Source organism: Ranitomeya imitator, chromosome 2 (genome assembly GCF_032444005.1).
Source record: "Ranitomeya imitator isolate aRanImi1 chromosome 2, aRanImi1.pri, whole genome shotgun sequence".
Taxonomy (NCBI): Eukaryota; Metazoa; Chordata; class Amphibia; order Anura; family Dendrobatidae; genus Ranitomeya; species Ranitomeya imitator.
In genome coordinates this window covers 642972701-642993810 of record NC_091283.1, presented here as the reverse complement: position 1 = coordinate 642993810, position 21110 = coordinate 642972701, and the positions used below count along the sequence as shown (strand labels likewise).

Below are 21110 nucleotides of genomic sequence, written 5' to 3'. Positions count from 1 at the left end.
CTTTGATATGGGATAAATGTCCGCTGGATATTTGAATAAATTTGAATATATCTAAGATGTGATATATTATTTAGAGTTTTTTTATTTGTGAAGTTTTTTTGTTTTTGTATCTCACTATATATACACCTCTATATGTTCCTATTAGTAATGGTATGGTTGAGTCACTTTGACCTAACATACTCTATAACCATCGTATTATGCATTGTGGGGTATATGATATGTAGTCCTTATAATTAATGTGGTTATTTGGAGCACTGCTATGATTTTTTATGTAATATTTGTATCTTTTCCCGGATTAAATTGTGATTATATGCACTTTGCACTTTATGTTTTGATTCTTTGATCTTTATGCACCCGGTAATATTTACCTACAAAAATGTCTTACATATATACGGTATATATATGTATTTTCAGTTTGATTATGTTGATTATGCGCTCCTCTCTCCTCTTAACCCTTCCTTCGTCCTTCGTGGTTCTGGGCGTTCCTATCAGGTAACAACTCAAGCTATATCAGGCAGCTCCTCCATATTGGAGGCGCCTGATTACCGTGTGCTTATTGTACGCAGTTTTAGCCCTGTTCTTGTCTTCTGTCCGGTTCTGACTGCTTGTCCACTCCTGACTACCTGTCTCTTCCATCTACTTTTTCCATCCCATCCTTCTGTCTCGCCCCTAGCTCTTACTCCTGTAGCCCGTCTTTTTGTTCCTGTTTCCCTAGCTCCAGCCAGTCCAGGTGGTCTTCCCTCCTCGGTCCAGTCTACGGGCCTCCTGTCTTCTCCTGAACCATCCCTCTTGGTGCCAGCTGTTGCGGTATTTGACCCCCTCGGGCCTGCTCCTAATGATCCCTGTATAGGGGTCGGCTCTCCCGGGTGTTCTGCTGCCCGGGGCTTCAGGAAAATGGCCGCGGGATGCCGTGCGTGCGCAGATGGAGATCGCGGCGGCCATTTTTCTGAAGCTGAGTTCGCATCTCGGCTTCAGAAAAATGGCCGCCGCGATCTCTATCTGCGCACGCGCGGCATCCCGCGGCCATTTTCCTGAAGCCCCGGGCAGCAGAACACTCCATCTGCGCATGCGCGGCCTCAGGAAGATGGCCACCCCCACCGATAACCAGGGGAATAGCGCAGATCGCACTCTTTTTCTTCACCTGCGCAGTGGATTCGGCAGTTGGGCATGCGCAAACCACTACGCCACCAACGGAAAGATGAGCAAGATCTGGGGGAAGAAACATCGATGTCACCACACCCATCTGACCAGACCAGCCTGATTGACAGGCGAAAACGGCGACTTTGGTAAGGTATTTCGGCAGCATAGGTGGGGAATCAGGGTACACAAAATACACTATTGTAATGCACAGCTCAGGCCCTATTTAACGGTATTTTTATCTCAATCTGAAAAAAACGGGTGACAGGTTCCCTTTAAGATGCAGGTGACAGGAGCGAGTGAGTGATCCGATATAGGGAGTAAAGGAAAGCTCGGTGTCAAATATGACCCCAAGACAGCGGGCATGCTGCTTGGGAGTTATGGTTGAACCCTCCAGGGTAATTTCGATGTTGGGTAGAGTGAGGTTAGTAGAAGGGAGAAACACAAGTAGTTCAGTTTTGGAGAGATTTATTTTCAGATAGAGGGAGGACATGATGTTAGAGACAGCAGACAGACAATCCTTGGTATTTTGAGTTACAGTGGGGGTGATTTCAGGGGAAGAAGTGTATAATTGGGTGTCGTCAGCATAGAGATGGTACTGGAACCCAAATCTGCTGGTTGTTTGTCCAATAGGGGCAGCGTATAGAGAGAAAAGAAGGGGGCCCAGGACTGAGCCCTGCGGAACCTCGATAGTAAGGGGACAAGGAGAGGAAGAGGAGCCGACAAAAGATACAGTGAAGGAGCGGTCAGAGAGGTAGGAGGAGAACCAGGAGAGGGCTGTGTCCTTGAGGCCTATGGAGCGGAGCATAATGAGAAGGAGCTGGTGATCCACAGTATCAAATGTGGCAGATAGATCCAGGAGAATCAGCAGAGAGCAATAACCTTTGGATTTAGCTGTTATAACATCATTAGAGACTTTAGTGAGGGCAGTTTCAGTGGAGTGTAAAGAGCGGAAACCAGAGTGTAAGGGGTCGAGAAGAGAGTTATCCGAGAGATAGCAGATTAGACGGGAGTGGACCAAGCGTTCCAGGAGTTTGGAGATGAAGGAAAGGTTAGAGACAGGTCTGTAGTTAGCCGTGCAGTTCTGGTCCAGGGATGGATTTTTAAGTAAAGTGGTAATGATGGCATGTTTAAATGAGGAGGGAAAGATACCTGAAGAAAGAGAGAGGTTAAATATTTTAGTCAGGTGAGTGGTGACCACTGGTGAGAGAGACTGCAGGAGAGGTGAAGGAATGGGGTCACTATTGCAGGTTGTAGGCCGAGCAGAAGTGAGGAGCTTGGAAACTTCTTCTTCTGAAACAGGCTCAAAGATGTCTAGTGAGCTTCAGGTGCGGCAGGGAAGGGGATCCTGGCACTGAGGAGATTGGGCTGAGATATCCTGATGGATGTGGTTGATTTTTCTAGGAAATAAGTGACCAGATCCTCACCACTGAGATTGGAGATGGGGGCCTGTACTTTTAGGTTTCTGGAGGGAGTTTAAGGTTTGAGGGATAAATACGCCCTCATTAGCTGTCAAGATGCAAGTAAAAGTGAAACCGTGGCATACTCCTGGGCCATGTATTCCATTAGCTTACCCAATATATGGCTTTTCTGGGATTTATTATTATTAATTTTATGGTACCTACAATCCCCATCTATTTATTACCTTTATATTTCTTCATAATAGTTACCCTCCCAATAAGCTAGCACTAGTGCACCTTCCTCAAATTTTCTATCCCCATACTCCTTAGTATTTGGCAACAATACCTAATATGGCACTATTAGCACTTTATTTTGTTGGCATCACAGCCTCATACTTCCATTTCTGGCAACAACACTATCAGCACTCTACAATGCTGGCCCTATTGACCCCTCCCGTTTTACCTATCTTTTCACCCCCATATCCCTTTCGGCGTTCGAACAACATGTAAAGCGGCACCAATAGCACTATACCTTTCCTCTAATATGGGATATCCTATCCTAATTATATTGATAATCACACACCCTCCACACCTTTCCCTTCCCCATTTACTTACTTAGGTTATTACCCCCCAATTTATATATATACTTTATCCCCCCTTATCTTGCATCAAAATGTTCTCTCTGTATTCATGACAAAATAGCACCATTTGTGTACCCCCTTCTCATGCACTGACACTTCCCTATCTTTCCATATGACTCTCCGCTATTATGATTTGCTCTTAGGGATGTGTCAATTTCATGATTTTATTTTTTCACTTTTTATTTTGCATATATCCCTCCTCCTTCTAATCTTCCCACAACGGTGCCGCGGTTTCACTTTTACTTGCATCTTGACAGCTAATGAGGGCATATTGATCCCTCACATTTCCCCTCCTTTGCACCTTTTTCTCTAGCGTTGGTGCACATGCGCCAGTCTTGGCACTCTTTCTGACTTCCAGTCGGCGCCACTTCCATGACGCGCGGTGTGTTCCACCGTGTGTCATCGGGTGCAGGACCTGAAGTCTCTTGTTCCATCTGAGCACCTGACTGACCTATGCACCACTAACAACGCCTGGCACGCGCCTAGCAACGTACCACAGGCCCATTACCTTAGCTTACTGTGCTGATGGACTCCGCCCCCTCTTCTTAGCATCACACCCGGTCCCTGGATATATAACTTCTTACCAACACCTAGTCTCCATTACGCCCCTCTGGTTTGAAGAAGCTGCAAGGCAAAACGGCACTCGTCAGGCGCGGGATGTGACCCTTCTCCTACACCCTCTGCATCATCTCCCCTCTCTCCTTCTCAGGTAATAATTCACAGCCTATTGATCATTTTTTCACGTCTTGCGTGGTCTTCTCTTTCATATGTACTAAACTTCTCAGACGCTAGACTTTATGGCCACCTAGTGACCATCTTTTAGTTGTCTGACATTAGTTTCTTTTCCTATATGAAACATACAGGTCCTTCTCAAAAAATTAGCATATAGTGTTAAATTTCATTATTTACCATAATGTAATGATTACAATTAAACTTTCATATATTATAGATTCATTATCCACCAACTGAAATTTGTCAGGTCTTTTATTGTTTTAATACTGATGATTTTGGCATACAACTCCTGATAACCCAAAAAACCTGTCTCAATAAATTAGCATATCAAGAAAAGGTTCTCTAAACGACCTATTACCCTAATCTTCTGAATCAACTAATTAACTCTAAACACATGCAAAAGATACCTGAGGCTTTTGTAAACTCCCTGCCTGGTTCATTACTCAAAACCCCCATCATGGGTAAGACTAGCGACCTGACAGATGTCAAGAAGGCCATCATTGACACCCTCAAGCAAGAGGGTAAGACCCAGAAAGAAATTTCTCAACAAATAGGCTGTTCCCAGAGTGCTGTATCAAGGCACCTCAATGGTAAGTCTGTTGGAAGGAAACAATGTGGCAGAAAACGCTGTACAACGAGAAGAGGAGACCGGACCCTGAGGAAGATTGTGGAGAAGGACCGATTCCAGACCTTGGGGAACCTGAGGAAGCAGTGGACTGAGTCTGGTGTGGAAACATCCAGAGCCACCGTGCACAGGCGTGTGCAGGAAATGGGCTACAGGTGCCGCATTCCCCAGGTAAAGCCACTTTTGAGCTACAGAGAAGCAGCACTGGACTGTTGCTAAGTGGTCCCAAGTACTTTTTTCTGATGAAAGCAAATTTTGCATGTCATTCGGAAATCAAGGTGCCAGAGTCTGGAGGAAGACTGGGGAGAAGGAAATGCCAAAATGCCTGAAGTCCAGTGTCAAGTACCCACAGTCAGTGATGGTGTGGGGTGCCATGTCAGCTGCTGGTGTTGGTCCACTGTGTTTCATCAAGGGCAGGGTCAATGCAGCTAGCTATCAGGAGATTTTGGAGCACTTCATGCTTCCATCGGCTGAAATACTTTATGGAGATGAAGATTTCATTTTTCAGCACGACCTGGCACCTGCTCACAGTGCCAAAACCACTGGTAAATGGTTTACTGACCATGGTATTACTGTGCTCAATTGGCCTGCCAACTCTCCTGACCTGAACCCCATAGAGAATCTGTGGGATATTGTGAAGAGAAAGTTGAGAGACGCAAGACCCAACACTCTGGATGAGCTTAAGGCCGCTATTGAAGCATCCTGGGCCTCCATAACATCTCAGCAGTGTCACAGGCTGATTGCCTCCATGCCACGCCGCATTGAAGCAGTCATTTCTGCCAAAGGATTCCCGACCAAGTATTGAGTGCATAACTGAACATTATTATTTGTTGGTTTTTTTGTTTGTTATTAAAAAACACTTTTATTTGATTGGATGGGTGAAATATGCTAATTTATTGAGACAAGTTTTTTGGGTTATCAGGAGTTGTATGCCAAAATCATCAGTATTAAAACAATAAAAGACCTGACAAATTTCAGTTGGTGGATAATGAATCTATAATATATGAAAGTTTAATTGTAATCATTACATTATGGTAAATAATGAAATTTAACACTATATGCTAATTTTTTGAGAAGGACCTGTACATTGTTCTTACTTTTAGACCACCCCTGATTTGATCAGAAGCATGACATAGGCTGTGTTATCTACATGTTTTTTTCCTGGGAAAAGGGTGCTCACTAATATATCCTGCTATTCATTACCCTTTATTTTATTTGATATAGGACTGCATTGTTAAAAATAAGGGGGGCGGGGTTCTCTTGTTATGAGACATTATTTATGTCCACCCATATGCTAAGTCCAGTCAAATTTCCTATCGGGATACTATACCTAATGCAGATATATTGTACATAATCACTTTAAAAATCTTTTGCTGTGTCACATCCCGATTCCTTTTTGGAGGTCCAATTTATTCCATCTCCTGTCTTTTAATGTTACGTAATTTAAAAAAAAAATATTGTTTCAATAAAGATCAATAATACTTTAATCTACTGCTCTACGTGTCACTTCGTACCTCTTTATGTAATTCTGTGTAAGCATGGCTTTTATAAGTGTCAAGCGTTTAAAAAATGACATATCTATTCTTCAAGTGTTTTTTGCCGGAAGAAGGTGCATGATTTACAATTGACTTCTTCCTTTCTAATTCTCTTAATCTCCTGGCTCTTACTGAAACCTGGATCCAGCAGTCAGACACCACCGCTGCTGCTGCTCTTTCATATGGTGGACTACACTTTTCTCATACCCCAAGATCAGACAACAGAGCAGGTGGAGGCGTTGGTCTGCTCCTTTCACCCAAATGTACTTTCCAAGTTATCCCCCAAGTACCCTCACTTGTCTTCCCTTCCTTTGAGGTCCATGTGGTCAGACTCTACGTCCCCTTCTCCATGCGAGTGGCGGTGGTGTATCGTCCTCCCGGCCCCTCTCATCAGTTCCTGGATCACTTTGCCACCTGGCTTCCACACTTTCTCTCCTGTGACACCCCCACCCTTATCATGGGTGATTTCAACATCCCCATTGCCTCTCCCCTCTCCCCATCTGCTTCTCACCTTTTATCTCTATCCTCCTCTTTTGGCCTCTCGCAGCATACTAACTCTCCAACACATGAAGATGGAAACTCCCTTGACTTGGTCTTCTCCCGACTTTGCTCAGTGGATGATTTCACAAACTCCCCTCTCCCGCTCTCTGACCACAACCTTCTTTCATTCTCTATCAAGAACTGCCATCCCGCTCAGGTCACCCCCACTTTCCACACCTATAGAAACATACAGGCCATTAACACCCAGAAACTTATGAAGAACTTGCAGTCCTCATTGGCCCCTATTTCCTCCATCTCATGTCCTGATTCTGCATTGAAGCATTACAATGAAACCCTGCAAAGTGCTCTGGATGAAGCTGCTACTCCTATACAGAAAACAACTCGGCACAGACGGCAACAACCGTGGCACACGCTGCAAACACGTTTCCTGCAGCGGTGCTCCAGGTGCGCAGAACGTCTGTGGAGAAAATCTAATCTACCAGAAGATTTCATCCATTATAAGTTCATGCTAAAGACATACAATTCTGCCCTTCACCTCTCCAAACAAACCTACTTCAACACCCTCATCACCTCCCTGTCCAATAACCCTAAACGTCTCTTTGACACGTTCCAGTCCCTACTCAACCCAAGAGAGCAGGCCCCAACCACGGATCTCCGTGCTGACGATCTGGCCAATTACTTCAAAGAAAAAATTGACCACATTCGACAGGAAATCATCTCCCAATCTCTTCATACCATGCACTGTCCTCCCTCCCCCACTGCATCTAGTTCACTCTCTGACTTTGAAGCAGTTACAGAAGAAGAAGTAAGCAGGCTCCTTGCATCTTCTCGCCCGACCACTTGCACCAGTGACCCCATTCCGTCACATCTCCTCCAGTCCCTTTCCCCGGCTGTCACCTCTGACCTAACAAAAATATTCAACCTTTCCCTCACTTCCGGTATTATTCCCTCCTCATTTAAGCATGCCATCATACATCCATTACTTAAAAAACCATCCCTCGACCAAAACTGTGCCGCTAATTATAGACCTGTCTCTAATCTTCCCTTCATCTCTAAACTCCTCGAACGCCTGGTCCACTCCCGTCTTACCCGCTATCTCTCAGATAACTCTCTTCTCGACCCTCTTCAATCTGGCTTCCGCTCTTTACACTCTACTGAAACTGCCCTCATTAAAGTCTCTAATGACCTACTAACAGCTAAATCTAATGGTCACTACTCCATGCTAATTCTCTTGGATCTCTCTGCAGCATTCGACACTGTGGATCATCAGCTCCTCCTCACTATGCTCCGCTCCATCGGCCTCAAGGACACCGTTCTCTCCTGGTTCTCCTCCTATCTCTCTGACCGATCCTTCACTGTATGTTTTGCTGGTTCCTCCTCCTCTCACCTTCCCCTTACTGTTGGGGTTCCTCAAGGATCAGTCCTAGGCCCCCTACTCTTCTCGTTGTATACTGCCCCTATTGGACAAACAATCAGTAGATTTGGTTTCCAGTATCATCTCTATGCTGACGACACCCAATTATACACTTCTGCTCCCGATATCACACCGACCTTTTTAGAAAACACCAGTGACTGTCTTACCGCTGTCTCTAACATCATGTCCTCCCTCTATCTGAAACTAAACCTGTCAAAAACTGAACTCCTCGTGTTCTCTCCCTCTACTAACCTAGCTTTGCCTGACATTGCCATCTCCGTGTGCGGTTCCACCATTACTCCAAAGCAACATGCCCGCTGCCTTGGGGTCATCCTTGATTCTGACCTTTCATTCACCCCCTACATCCGATCACTGGCTCGCTCTTCTTACCTGCATCTCAAAAACATTTCTAGAATTCGCCCTTTTCTTACTTTCGACTCTGCAAAAACTCTTACTGTTTCACTTATTCATTCTCGTCTGGACTATTGTAACTCTCTACTAATCGGTCTCCCTCTTGCAAAACTCTCCCCGCTCCAATCTGTCCTGAATGCTGCAGCCAGGATCATATTCCTCACCAACCGTTACACCGATGCCTCTACCCTGTGCCAGTCATTACACTGGCTACCCATCCACTCCAGAATCCAGTACAAAACTACTACCCTCATCCACAAAGCACTCCATGGCTCAGCACCACCCTACATCTCCTCCCTGGTATCAGTCTACCACCCTACCCGTGCCCTCCGCTCCGCTAATGACCTCAGGTTAGCATCCTCAATAATCAGAACCTCCCACTCCCGTCTCCAAGACTTTACACGTGCTGCGCCGATTCTTTGGAATGCACTACCTAGGTTAATACGATTAATCCCCAATCCCCACAGTTTTAAGCGTGCCCTAAAAACTCATTTGTTCAGACTGGCCTACCGCCTCAATGCATTAACCTAACGATCCCTGTGTGGCCTATTTATAATAAAAAAAAAAAAAAAAAAAAAAGAAAAGGTTCCTCGCATCATGTTCTCATACACTTTATGCAGTATTAGCCCTCTGTGTCTGTACTGCTACATACTTAGGCAGGTAACTGGTTCATGCAGCTTTACATGAACACCTGAGCCTTACACTATAGCTGGTCCGAATAACTAAAGCAATTGTTACCATCCACCTCTCGTGTCTCCCCTTTTCCCCATAGTTTGTAAGCTTGCGAGCAGGGCCCTCACTCCTCCTGGTATCTGTTTTGAACTGTATTTCTGTTATGCTGTAATGTCTATTGTCTGTACAAGTCCCCTCTATAATTTGTAAAGCGCTGCGGAATATGTTGGCGCTATATAAATAAAAATTATTATTATTATTATTATATTATAATTGAAGTCAATAGGAAAGCTAAAAAAAAATACTCGGTAGATGTCTGTGTGTCTTTTTGAGATTTTTAGAAGTGTTTTCACTTATAAAAAATGCTAGCATTTTATTCATTGCCTAATGGATGTCACAAAAACTCCATAAATTGCTGAAAAACACATAAAAAATGACTGAAAACAAGGTAAAAACACCAATAAAATGCTAGACAAGGTCTGAAGTATCTTTGATTTAGGATGTTTTAAACCCCCAATAAAATAATGTAGTTTTTACATACTCTAAGTTTGTCCAGAGCTCTAAGGACAGTAGCACTGGCATAGCCATGATGGCAGTGCCGCTAATCCGCTGCATATAGGATTAGCGTTACAATTAGCGATGAGCGAGTGTACTCGTTGCTCGTGTATTCCCGAGCACGCTCGGGTGACCTCCGAGTATTTGTTATTGCTCGGAGATATAGTTTTCATCGCCTCAGTTGAATGATTTATGGCTTCAGGATACGCTGACTACATGTGAGGAAATCCTGTTTGTTAGGGAATTCCCACATGTATTCAGCGTATCTGGAAGCCGTAAATCATGCAACTGAGGTGAGGAAAACTATATCTCCAAGCAATAACAAATACTCGGAGGTCACCCGAGCGTGCTCGAGAAAAGCCGAGCAACGAGTATACTCGCTCATCACTAATTACAATCTATGGATTCTAGAACGTTTAGGATTACTTATGAATTTGGGGACATTGATTATTACCAGTCTCAGTTGTTCACTAATGAGACTGATATTTGATACCCTTGTATCCTTTGTTTGGTATGGCTGCTATTGTAGTTGAGACTTCACTTCCTCCTTGTTTGAACCCCTCCCTGTCATCTAGGTCTGTGGTATTTACAGCCATCACCAGCAGAACAAATCTGTCTCGTGGGAATCGGAGGCAAAGAATTACTGACTGCTTGTTAACTGAGAGAGGAGGGTAAGTACTATCATAGCATACATACTACTGTACAATGGGGCCTTATCAGGGCTCCTACACAGGGTTATTCTCTCAGATTACATGCAAATCTGAAAGAAAAACAAAGGATGTCACATTGTGTTATGGGGCATGTATATGAGAAGATTATCAGGGTATGAATGTACTTATTCCAGATTATCTGCCCGTGTAAACATGATGATGATCACCTGATAAATAAGCAGAATGACTCTTTCTGGGGTGATTGGATTGTTTATGCCGGCAAAATAAACATTGTTACTGTTACAACGTCACCTCGTGTACACAGGAAAAGAGCTGCCGATGACATTGTATGGGCACAGAATGCTCGAATTAGTGATTATTCTATTCCCATCATTGACTGTGTAACCCTGTGTATGGTCGACCGCTGCTTATTAAGGGGTGTGTCACAAGCAAAGTACATTTTAATCAATAGATCTCGAAATAAAAATAAGTTCCACAATTGGATGTGTTAAAAAAATGTTCCTGTGCTGAGATAATCTTATAAATGCGCCCTTTACTTTGTAATGGCTGTTTCTGACTGTACAGGAACATGGTTTGATCATATCACAGCTCCTGGGCAGGGGAGGAAGCAAAAGAGCATACAGACAGGACAGCACGGGATCACAGCTGATTCTTTCTGTGAGGTAAAATATGTTTGAAAACAAACAGTAAAAGCTTTTCCTAACAAACAGAATCAGCTGTGATCCTGTGTTGTCCTGTCTGTATACCCTTTTGCTTCCTCTCCTGCCCTGCAGCTGTGGTATGGTGCACATCTAAATGCACTATGGATACATTCTCACGTAGGTGCACTGCTTCTAGCAGAGTATGGGGCGGTTCATCGAACTGTTTTCAGCAGAATTGTAGCATAAAACTTTTTGAAATGACACAATTTTTGCGTGACACTTGTAGTTGCACAAAACTGTTGTAGCTTTTGGCTTCTGTATGCCAGTCTTGGCCAGCTCCAGTAATGTTTTTAAAATTAGGCAGAGCCTACGTGGGAGGTGGCGTGACATGCACCGATAAAAAATTCCTCTGAAAGGCAAACTGTCACCACTGGGACGTTTTAGCCTATTAATATTTAACTACAGGTGATAGAATGGTAAAACTAGTTATACCTGTATGCCTCATATCAACAGTTTTCTGGTGGAGAAATCCTCTTCATTAGCATACTAGTCCTCTCCCATCAGCGTCATAGTGCCTTGTGACATGTAGTGGTGGCCTGATCCCGCACCTGTGTACTGCAATACCCCGATTACACTTTCTCTTTTTCGCCTTTCTATGGGTATTGGCTTCTTTTTTCTACTGGCATGGGCGAATAACTCCTATTTCCGCTCCGGTGACCTCCGGCGTATGCGCTGAAAATATGCTCTCCCCACTCCGCACTTACAGTGATTCGCCAGCACAGAAGAATGAAGAAGCCAGTGCCCATAGAAGGGCTATTGCAGGATGCAGGTGCAGGATTCTGGGGCACCCACTACACGTAACAAGGCACTGAGGCTGATGGGAGGGGACTGGTATGATAATGAAGACCGGAGGCAGATCTTTCTTCCAGGCAACGCACTCCCCAGAGCCTGAAAGAACTCATTAGCATGAAAGAATAAAAGAGGATTTGTCCACCAGAAAACTGTTGATGTGAGACATACAGTTATGACTAGTTTTACCATTTTATCACCTGTATGCCCATATTAATAGAGTAAAACGTCCTAGGGGGTGACAGATTCCCTTTTAATTTGCACTATAAAAATGGCATAAATTATGACAGAAATGTGCTCCACTACCTAACTGTGTACATTTCTTGGAGTGGCGCTGATGAATAGTTCATTAAATGGAACACACCTCTTAAAGGGGTCGACCACTTTCTCTTGTTAGTTTAGTTTTCCTCACAGACTGGCCATTACCTCTGTCCACAAAGTGGCTGCTGATGAAGAAGCCTGTGACCAGACCTATCAGTCTCCTTCCATAGAAAAGCAGCTTTCCCGTGTGAGGTGTTTGACAATCGGAGGAGACTGATGGACAGGTCTGGTGACATGACCCTCCACCAGCAGCTGGTCAATTTGTGAAGAAGGTGTACCAATAAACATAGGCAGCCCCTTTTATGAATATGGTGAATTGTATTGTCTTTATTAAGACTGGATTACAAAGCGCCAGTCTGCATAAATTGTGGGCTATATCTCTGACTCTGCACTACGAATCGAGCACATGCTCATTTTGTGGTAAAAAGTCCATAGATTTTAACAGTGAATTTCACATATCACAAATATGAAAAAAAATCAGAATGCAACACATGGTGATCCTACCACCGATACTTGGCAAAAAAGCTCTGTAGTGCATGAATTCGGTACTAAGGGGTCGCTGCGGAGTCTACGTGCCACTCTACAGTCTCCTCTCGACCAAATGGTTTTTATACCTCGTTCATATTTATTTTTTTAACTTTGTCAAGAAGACCTCACTGTAGAATCAATAAATAGTGCCGACTCATCCCCTTGCATGGTCTCCGTCACTTACTAGGGCTCCAAGAAATCAGGAATAGGTTTGGCATTGGGGGTTAAAATGTTAAATCTTCATTCCATCTTCATAAAAGCGCACTATGTGTTTCAAGAGTTGTCTTTTATGCATTTTTTAACCATTGATCTTAACACTGACATTAGGGTTAAAAAAAAGTATGTCATATCCCATCTAGCAAGAATGTGTTTTCTTAGAGAAAACTTCCTGCTCAACAACATATCGGGACTTTTTGATTAAAAATGCGGCTGAACTCAGAACTACTGTACTGATGTACACAGCAACTTTTATAAAGATGGAATACAGATTTCTCTTTCTCAGTCTTGTCTACTGCATCGATGCCTGTTTTCCTGAAGCCTCACATTACTAGACCTGCAGACTGACAATTTTCTAGAAAATAGGTTTTATTTGAAATAAAACCTACGTTTGTCCTTCTGTTCCATTTTAGTAACAGAGATATGAAAATAATGGCACTGTTGGACACAAGTGACGATAAATTGATCTCATTGACTCAGAGACTCATAGAGTGACTGCCAAATTTTCCTCTAGATTTGAAAAAAAAAACTCTTTTAATGGAACCTGTCAGAAACGGTAAAACACCTAAATCACTTATATGACTGTGTACTCCTTTAAAAGATAAGCCACTTGTTCCCTGTTTAACCCAAAAGTACTCCTCCAGCTGCAAGGCATAGCATTTTATAAGTTGTGCCTGTATAAGTATATTGTGGTGTGACGATGCACTTACAGCTTCTCAGCCTCATGCTCTATTCCCTACCTAGCAGCACCCTCCCATGGCTCATGGAAAGGTCTCTGGCCATGTGCTAGAGGAAACAACCTGCCAATCAGCCAGAGGAGGGTTATGGAAGGTAGGGTATACAGGTTGAGGCTGAGAAGCTGTAAGTGCATCCAATACGCTTCCGTACACAATTTTAAAATGCGATTTTTTTTTTCTTGCTGCTGGAGCAGTGCTTTGTGGTCATAAAGGGATCAAGTGGCTTGTCATTTAAAAGACTACACAGTCATATTAATGGTTTGGAGGGGAAATGTTTCCGACAGGTTCCCTTTAATTTAAGCATAAACATATTAATGACCTGATGATGCAATAATGGAAAATCCGGGGTGATCAGCCGCCATCACCTATCTTACAAGGAAGTGATCCACCATGAACAAGGGCAGAGTAAACTTATTACCTCTCAGTGCCCACTGTGGTTCATCAATCCAGGACTAACAAGCCACCAAAGGAGCCAATGCCCATTGTAGACTTTCTAATATCAATCCATAAGTGTGGGATATCACAATAGACTTGACTCATTATTCTCTTGTTCTGTGGAACTCAACAGTTCAACACATACCGTACAACCCCCAGAAATTATGAAATGTGGATTTCTTGCAGCTAAATGGAGGTGACGTGTGGGGATGTGGTCACACAGGTGCAGGCACTCTGCAAGCTAGTCTATCGGAGGAGTGGATACAGCGGAATGGTCATCTCCATGAAGTTATCTCGTTTTTAATTCTTTGTGGGCCCAGTGCATGTCTGCCAGGGCTTGACTGGCCATCTGGCAATTCTGTCAAATGCCAGAAGAGTCTGTCTGGTCGTGGGCTGCCTTGTCTGCTACCTTGTTAACAGAATCAGTGTTCTCAAGACACCCATACTGTTAGGAGTTGTGATTGAGCACAAAGTTGCTGACTCCGTCACTTACCCCAGCAGGCCACAGGTATCATTAGAAATATTGATCTGGTGGTAAATCTTCCATTCCTCCATCCAGGATTCAGGGGGCGAAACTTCTCAATGGGCCCCTAACCAGATAACCTTGATTACAACTGGCACCCTAATAGTGGAGGAGGACCTCAGCAGATGACCGCGCTGTTACCAAAGATAATCTCTATAAAAAGACCACCATGGATATTACCGCCATATGGTCAGTGATAAATACCAGCCCTACAGAACATATATACAGATAATGTCTTACCGCTGACATTCTTTCTGATGTAATCGTTCACTTTTCCATCTTTTCCATCTGGCCCAGACTGACATGACAACTTCTTCCAGCCACGACTCACCTGCAGAGAGTACGACTCACCATCTATCCCCAACCTGCGCAAACTATTCTTTCTGCTGATACCCCAATACTGAGCCACTGTTGCCGTAAGTGTCCTTATTACTGCTCCTGCTGTGTGGTTCTCTGTGCCTTCTAAATTCTAAAGCACCACTCTTTAACCCCTTCCCGACCTTTGACGCCACGTAGGCGTCATGAAAGTTGGTGCCAATCCGACCCATGACGCCTAAGGGTTAACTCCCATTTCACCCGATCTGCAGGGACAGGGGGAGTGGTAGTTTAGCCCAGGGGGGGTGGCTTCACCCCCCCGTGGCTACGATCGCTCTGATTGGCTGTTGAAAGTGAAACTGCCAATCAGAGCGATTTGTAATATTTCACCTATTATAACTGGTGAAATATTACAATCCAGCCATGGCCGATGCTGCAATATCATCGGCCATGGCTGGAAACACTAATGTGCCCCCACCCCACCCCACCGATCGCCCCCCAGCCCTCCGATCTGTCCGGTACACTGCTCCAGCTCCCCTCCGTCCTGTGCTCCGCTCCCCCCGTGCTCTTGTCCGCTCCCCCCGTGCTCCAATCACCCTCCCCGTGCTCCAACCACCCCCCCTGCACTCCGATCCACCCCCCCGTGCTCCGTTACACCCCCCGTGCTCCGTTCCACCCCCCCGTGCTCCGTTCCACCCCTCCCGCGCTCCGATTCACCCCCCCATGCTCCGATCCCCCCCCCCGTGCTCCCCCCCCACCCCATCATACTTACCGATCCTGCCGGGGTCCGTCCGTCTTCTCCCCGTGCGCCGCCATCTTCCAAAATGGCGGGCGCATGCGCAGTTCCAAAGTGCATTTTGATCACTGAGATAGATTATATCTCAGTGATCAAAATAAAAAAAATAATAAATGACCCCCCCCCTTTGTCACCCCCATAGGTAGGGACAATAAAAAAATAAAGAATTTTTTTTTCCCACTAATGTTAGAATAGGGTTAGGGTTAGGGGTAGGGTTAGGGTTAGGGGTAGGGGTAGGGTTAGGACTAGGGTTAGGGCTAGGGTTAGGGTTAGGGGTAGGGTTAGGGCTAGGGTTAGTGTTAGGGTTAGGGCTAGGGTTAGGGGTAGGGTTAGGGCTAGGGTTAGGGCTAGGGTTAGGGTTTTGGTATGTGCACACGTATTCTGGTCCTCTGCGGATTTTTCCGCTGCGGATTTGATAAATCCGCAGTGCTAATCCGCTGCAGATTTATGGCAGATTTACCGCGGTTTTTCTGCGCATTTCACTGCGGTTTTACAATTGTGATTTTCTATTTGAGCAGTTGTAAAACCGCTGCGGAATCCGCACAAAGAAGTGACATGCTGCGGAATGTAAACCGCTGCATTTCCGTGCAGTTTTTCCACAGCATGTGTACAGCGATTTTTGTTTACCATATGTTTACATTGAACTGTAAACTCATGGGAAACTGCTGCGGATCCGCAGCGTTTTCCGCAGCGTGTGCACATACCTTTAGAATTAGGTTATGTGCACACGGTGCGGATTTGGCTGCGGATCCGCAGCAGTTTTCCATCAGGTTTACAGTACCATGTAAACATATGGAAACCAAATCCGCTGTGCCCATGGTGCGGAAAATACCGCGAGGAAACGCTGCGTTGTATTTTCCGCAGCATGTCAATTCTTTGTGTGGATTCCGCAGCGTTTTACACCTGTTCCTCAATAGGAATCCGCAGGTGAAATCCGCACAAAAAACACTGGAAATCCGCGGAAAATCCGCAGGTAAAACGCAGTGCCTTTTACCCGCGGATTTTTAAAAAATGATGCTGAAAAATCTCACACGAATCCGCAACGTGGGCACATAGCCTTAGGGTTAGGGTTGGAATTAGGGTTGTGGTTAGGGTTAGGGGTGTGTTGGGGTTAGGGTTGGAATTAGGGTTATGGCTACAGTTGGGATTAGAGTTAGGGGTGTGTTGGGGTTAGTGTTGGAGGTAGAATTGAGGGATTACCACTGTTTAGGCACATCAGGGGTCTCCAAACGCAACATGGCGCCACCATTGATTCCAGCCAATCTTGTATTCAAAAAGTCAAATGGTGCTCCCTCACTTCCGAGCCCCGACGTGTGCCCAAACAGTGGTTTACCCCCACATATGGGGTACCCGCATACTCAGGACAAACTGCGCAACAATTACTGGGGTCCAATTTCTCCTGTTACCCTTGTGAAAATAAAAAAATGCTTGCTAAAACATCATTTTTGAGGAAAGAAAAATGATTTTTTATTTTCACGGCTCTGCGTTGTAAACGTCTGTGAAGCACTTGGGGGTTCAAAGTGCTCACCACATATCTAGATAAGTTCCTTTGGGGGTCTAGTTTACAAAATGGGGTCACTTGTGGGGGGTTTCTACTGTTTAGGCACACCAGGGGCTCTGCAAACGCAACGTGATGTCCGCAGACCATTCCATCAAGGTCTGCATTTCAAAAGTCACTACTTCCCTTCTGAGCCCCGACGTGTGCCCAAACAGTGGTTTACCCCCACACATGGGGTATCAGCGTACTCAGGACAAACTGGACAACAACTTTTGGGGTCCAATTTCTCCTGTAACCCTTGGGAAAATAAAAAATTCTGGGCTAAATAATTATTTTTGAGGAAAGAAAACGTATTTATTATTTTCACGGCTCTGCATTATAAACTTCTATGAAGCACTTGGGGGTTCAAAGTGCTCACCACACATCTAGATAAGTTCCTTTCGGGGTCTAGTTTCCAAAATGGGGTCACTTGTGGGGGGTTTCTACTGTTTAGCCACATCAGGGGCTCTGCAAACGCAACGTGACGCCCGCAGAGCATTCCATCAAAGTCTGCATTTCAAAACGTCACTACTTCAATTCCGAGCCCCGGCATGTGCCCAAACAGTAGTTTACCCCCACATATGGGGTATCACCGTACTCAGGAGAAACTGGACAACAAATATTGGGGTCAAATTTCTCCTATTACCCTTGGGAAAATTAAAAAATTCTGGGCTAAATAATTATTTTTGAGGAAAGAAAACGTATTTATTATTTTCACGGCTCTGCATTATAAATTTCTATGAAGCACTTGGGGGTTCAAAGTGCTCACCACACATCTAGATAAGTTCCTTTCGGGGTCTAGTTTCCAAAATGGGGTCACTTGTGGGGGGTTTCTACTGTTAAGCCACATCAGGGGCTCTGCAAATGCAACGTGACGCCCACAGAGCATTCCATCAAAGTCTGCATTTCAAAACGTCACTACTTCACTTCCGAGCCCCGGCATGTGCCCAAACAGTGGTTTACCCCCACATATGGGGTATCAGCGTACTCAGGAGAAACTGGACAACAACTTTTGGGGTCAAATTTCTCCTGATACCCTTGGGAAAATAAAAAATTGCAGGCTGAAAGATCATTTTTGAGAAAATAATTTTTTTTTTTAATTTTCATGGCTCTGCGTTATAAACTTCTGTGAAGCACTTGGGGGTTCAAAGTCCTCACCACACATCTAGATTAGTTCCTTTGGTGGACTAGTTTCCAAAATGGGGTCATTTCTGTGGGATCTCCAATGTTTAGGCACACAGGGGCTCTCCAAACGTGACATGGTGTCCGCTAATGATTGGAGCTAATTTTCTATTTAAAAAGCCAAATGGTGTGCCTTCCCTTCCGAGCCCTGCCGTGCGCCCAAACAGTGGTTTACCCCCACATATGGGGTATCAGCGTACTCAGGACAATCTGGACAACAACATTTGAGGTCCAATTACTCCTATTACCCTTGGCAAAATAGGAAATTCCAGGCTAAAAAATCATTTTTGAGGAAAGAAAAATTATTTTTTATTTTCATGGCTCTGCGTTATAAACTTCTGTGAAGCACCTGGGGGTTTAAAGTGCTCAATATGCCTCTAGATAAGTTCCTTGGGGGGTCTAGTTTCCAAAATGGGGTCACTTGTGGGGGAGCTCCAATGTTTAGGCACACAGGGGCTCTCCAAACGCGACATGGTGTCCGCTAACAATTGGAGCTAATTTTCCATTCAAAAAGTCAAATGGCACGCCTTCCCTTCCGAGCCCTGCCGAGTGCCTAAACAGTGGTTTACCCCCACATATGAGGTATCGGCGTACTCAGGAGAAATTGCCCAACAAATTTTAGGATCCATTTTATCCTATTGCCCATGTAAAAATGAAAAAATTGAGGCGAAATAATTTTTTTGTGAAAAAAAAGTACTTTTTCATTTTTACAGATCAATTTGTGAAGCACCTGAGGGTTTAAAGTGCTCAATATGCATCTAAATAAGTTCCTTGGGGGGTCTAGTTTCCAAAATGGGGTCACTTGTGGGGGAGCTCCAATGTTTAGGCACACAGGAGCTCTCCAAACGCGACATGGTGTCCGCTAACGATGGAGATAATTTTTCATTCAAAAAGTCAAATGGCGCTCCTTCCCTTCCGAGCCTTACCATGTGCCCAAACAGTGGTTTACCCCCACATATGAGGTGTCAGTGTACTCAGGAGAAATTGCCCAGCAAATTTTAGGATCCATTTTATCCTGTTGCCCATGTGAAAATGAAAAAATTGAGGCTAAAATAATTTTTTTGTGAAAAAAAAGTACTTTTTCATTTTTACGGATCAATTTGTGAAGCACCTGGGGGTTCAAAGTGCTCACTATTTATCTAGATTAGTTCCTTGGGGCGTCTAATTTCCAAAATGGGGTCACTTGTGGGGAGCTCCAATTTTTAGGCACATGGGGGCTCTCCAAACGTGACATGGTGTCCGCTAAAGAATGGAGCCAATTTTTGATTCAAAAAGTCAAATGGCGCTCCTTCCCTTCCAAGCCCTGCCGTGCGCCCAAACAGTAGTTTACCCCCACATATGAGGTATCAGCGTACTCAGGACAAATTGGACAACAACTTTCGTGGTTCAGTTTCTCCTTTTACCATTGGGAAAATAAAAAAATTGTTGCCAAAAGATAATTTTTGTGACTAAAAAGTTAAATGTTCATTTTTTCCTTCCATGTTGCTTCTGCTGCTGTGAAGCACCTGAAGGGTTAATAAACTTCTTGAATGTGGTTTTGAGTACCTTGAGGGGTGCATTTTTTAGATCGGTGTCACTTTTGGGTATTTTCAGCCATATAGACCTCTCAAACTGACTTCAAATGTGAGGTGGTCCCTAAAAAAAATGGTTTTGTAAATTTCGTTGTAAAAATGAGAAATCGCTGGTCAAATTTTAACCCTTATAACTTCCTAGCAAAAAAAAATATTGTTTCCGAAATTGTGCTGATGTAAAGTAAACATGTGGGAAATGTTATTTATTAACTATTTTGTGTCACATAACTCTCTGGTTTAACAGAATAAAAATTCAAAATGTGAAAATTGCGAAATTTTCAAAATTTTTGCCAAATTTCCGTTTTTATCACAAATAAACGCAGAATTTATTGACCTAAATTTACCATTAACATGAAGCCCAATATGTCACGAAAAAACAATCTCAGAACCGCTAGGATCCGTTGAAGCGTTCCTGAGTTATTACCTCATAAAGGGACACTGGTCAGAATTGCAAAAAACGGCAAGGTCTTTAAGGTCAAAATAGGCTGGGTCATGAAGGGGTTAATATAGTAATACCGGACTGTTCCAAATTATTAGGCACAGTAGAATTTCTAAACATTTGATATGTTTTAAAGAACTGAAAATGCTCATTTGTGGAATTTGTAGCATTAGGAGGTCACATTCACTAAACACAAAAGCTATTTAACTCCAAAACCTCCTAACAGGCCAAGTTACATGTTAACATAGGAACCCTTCTTCGATATCACCTTCACAATTCCTGCGTATATTGAACTTGTGAGTTTTTGGAGAGTTTCTGCTTGTATTTCTTTGCATGAAGTCAAAATGGCCTACCAGAGCTGCTGTTTTGATGTGAACTGACTCCCACCATCATAGATCGTTTGCTTGATGATACTCCAAAGGTTCTCTATAGGGTTGAGGTCAGGGGAAGATGGTGGCCACACCATGAGTTTATCTCCTTTTATGCCCATAGCAGCCAATGACTCAGAGGTATTCTTTGCAGCATGAGATGGTCATGCATGAAGATGATTTTGCTCCTGAAGGCATGTTTCTGCTTTTTATGCCATGGAAGAAATTTGTCAGTCAGAATCTCTATATTCTTTGCAGAGGTCATTTTCACACCTTCAGGAAGCTTAAAGGGCCATAGCAGCTGTTTCCGCATGATTCCGGCCCAAAACATGACTCCTCTACCTCCTTGCTGACATCA

At 44.1% G+C, this 21110-nt stretch overlaps 1 protein-coding gene across 2 annotated transcripts in view; it reads left to right on the top strand.

Moving 5' to 3' along the window:
* The first annotated feature begins 3836 nt into the window (after window positions 1-3836).
* The window catches only part of LOC138665387 (uncharacterized), a 139167-nt gene continuing 121893 nt past the window's right edge, over window positions 3837-21110 (top strand). The window contains exons 1-2 of one of the 2 annotated variants that reach the window (XM_069752810.1): window positions 3837-3887; window positions 10199-10294. The gene's annotated coding sequence lies outside the window, so the exon portion shown is untranslated. The remainder of the gene's footprint in view (window positions 3888-10198; window positions 10295-21110) is intronic. The other variant, XM_069752812.1, reaches the window with a different exon arrangement.